Raw genomic sequence first — 2,722 nt, forward strand, 5'->3', positions numbered from 1 at the left:
ATGGAGCCAGGTTCTCTCACCTGAGATCTAGCAGAGAATAGTGAATATTGTATAAAGCTTTGAAATGGACAGAAAGGGTCAACACACCCTTCTGGTCTTCCGTGGTCTTTTGAGTTATTTTACGAATCTCGTAAGTTGTAGCAGACAGATACTACTGCAGATGATTCTCCTCCACACAGTGCAAACTAGTGCGTCAGCGGGATCAGTTGATAACTGCTCTGAGCACGGAGCTGTGTGGCGTCTGTTTGTAGATTACTGTCAGTGGCATTCCTTGTTGTCTACGTATGTATGTATGTTTAGTGTCTTGAATTCTCTCCTTTTTTTTAAAAAAAAATTTATTTATTTATTTTTGGCTGCGTTGGGTTTTCACTGCTGCACCTGGGCTTTCTCTAGTTGCGGCGAGCTGGGGCTACTCTTAGTCGCGGTGCGTGGGCTTCTCATTGCAGTGGCTTCTCTTGTTGCAGAGCACGGGCTCTAGTCGCGTGGGCTTCAGTAGTTGTGGCATGCAGGCTCAGTAGTTGTGGCACACGGGCTTAGTTGCTCCGCGGCATGTGGGATCTTCCCGGACCAGGGCTCAAACCCGTGTCCCCTGCATCGGCAGGTGGATTCTTAACCACTGCGCCACCAGGGAAGTCCTGAATTCTCTTTTGAATCAGCTGCAACATCTTACTAGTTCCCTCATTAATTGAGTCCCGTAAAATCTTTAACACACGTTCACTTTGTATCTGTATAAGAGTCGTGGTTTTATCTTCATTAAGTAATTGTCTTTTAACGATTATAATAGGCCAGATTACTGTGTAGCACAGGGAACTCTACTCAGTGCTCTGTGGTGATCTACGTGGGAAGGAAATCCAAAAAAGAGGGAATCTGTGTATACGTACAGCTGATTCACTTTGCTGTACAGCAGAAACTAACAAAATGTTGTAAAAAACTATACTCCAATAAAAATTAAAAAGGAAAGAAAAGCATTAATAGCCAAAAAAGAAAAAGAGAGAGAGAGAGGCAAGGATGGGAATGTTACTTCTTACAAGATTCACAAGCAAGGTGTAATTTGAAAAGAGATCCAAAGAAAGTAGGAAGAAGGAGAGGTGTGAGAGTCTTCCAGAAGGGAGGGAGAATGAATCAGAGACATGAAATAGCCCCTGGGCCCCCGTGATGTTATTGGCCGTGAGTTTAAAATGATAAAGGAATTTAAAATCCTCATTGGTTTCCAGGAATATGGCAAGCTAGTGCAGTTGAACCAACTCATCAGGTGAACACAATACTTGTTAGAAAAACTATAAAATATCTTTAAAGCATCAAAAAGCGGTCAAGGGACTTCCCTGTCAGTCCAGTGTCTAGGACCCCTCGCTTCCACCGCAGGGGGTACGCGTTCGATCCCTGGTGGGGGAACTAAGATCCCGCAGCCAAAAAACGGCCCAAAAAACCAAAACATAAAAAAAAAAACAAACAAGCAATATTGTAACAAATTCAATATAGACTTTAAAAATGGTCCCCATCAAAGAAAAAACCTTTAAAACAATAAAAATAAAAGACATAAACACCAAGGCGATGTTTTGCAGTCCACACAACTTGGATGACCTCTTAGTAGAGGGCAGTCATCAAATATCACACCTGCCCAGGGTGGGGAGTCCAGTGGCACAGCTCACACACCAGAACACCCAAAGGGCTACGCACTGCAGGTAGGGGTGAGTCAGAAGTCAGGCTGCACTCCTGACCCCTCCTACCTGCCTCCACCCACCCAGGAAACAACAAAGAGACTTGCTGAGTATCTCAGGGTGGGGAGAGCTGTCCTGAGAAATTGTAACCAAGAGCTTGCCCCAGATCAGATTTTAAAAACATTTTTTTGGAGATATACATACCCTAAATTCTTCTCATTTAAAGTGTACAATTTGTTGATGAAAAAATTAATCAGTAGTCCATCTCAGAAAGGAAAATGTTTATTTGAGCCAACCTGAGGATTATTCAGAAAGCTCTGAGAACAGTTCTGCCTTGACCTGTCAGAGGTCAAAGCATAGTTATGTAAGTTTTTGAGGCAAAAGGTTATAGGTCAAATGGCATATTATTGACAGTTTACACAGTCCAGATCTACACGGACAAAGTGAAGAGCTGGTCATGGGTCATCCTGGCCCGTTACAAGATCAAGAAGGAAGGTTATCTCCTAAGGAGATCTGGTTAACGCAGATACACAGTATACACTATAGAGAAGGCAAACAGGCAAAGACAAATTTTATAATTAAATTTTCTTGGCTTGCCATAAAACGTGAATTTCATTTCATCAAATTCAGTGATTTTAGCATATCTAGAGAGCTGTGCAACCATGACCTTGATCTAATTTTAGAACATTTTCATCACCTCAGAGAATCCCCACACACATTCACATTCATTACCTTTTCCGCTTTTTCCGGGCCCCCAGAAACACTCCTTTTATTGAAATGATAATTCCATTGAATGGATATACCACATTTTATTTACCCATTCATCATCTGATGGACACCCAGGTGGTTTTCACTTAATAGAAAACATGAATAGGTTCATTTCCATTTGAATAATGCCTCTGTAAACATTTGTGTGTAAGTTTTTGTGTGGACATATGTTTTCATTTCTCTTAGGTATATACACCGAGGAGTGGGATAGAGGGATAAATGAGGAGTTTGGGATTGACATATACACACGACTATATTTCAGATAGATAACCAACAGGGACCTACTGTAGAGCACA

The sequence above is a fragment of the Delphinus delphis genome, chromosome 12 (genome assembly GCF_949987515.2).
Source record: "Delphinus delphis chromosome 12, mDelDel1.2, whole genome shotgun sequence".
In the NCBI taxonomy this organism is placed as follows: domain Eukaryota; kingdom Metazoa; phylum Chordata; class Mammalia; order Artiodactyla; family Delphinidae; genus Delphinus; species Delphinus delphis.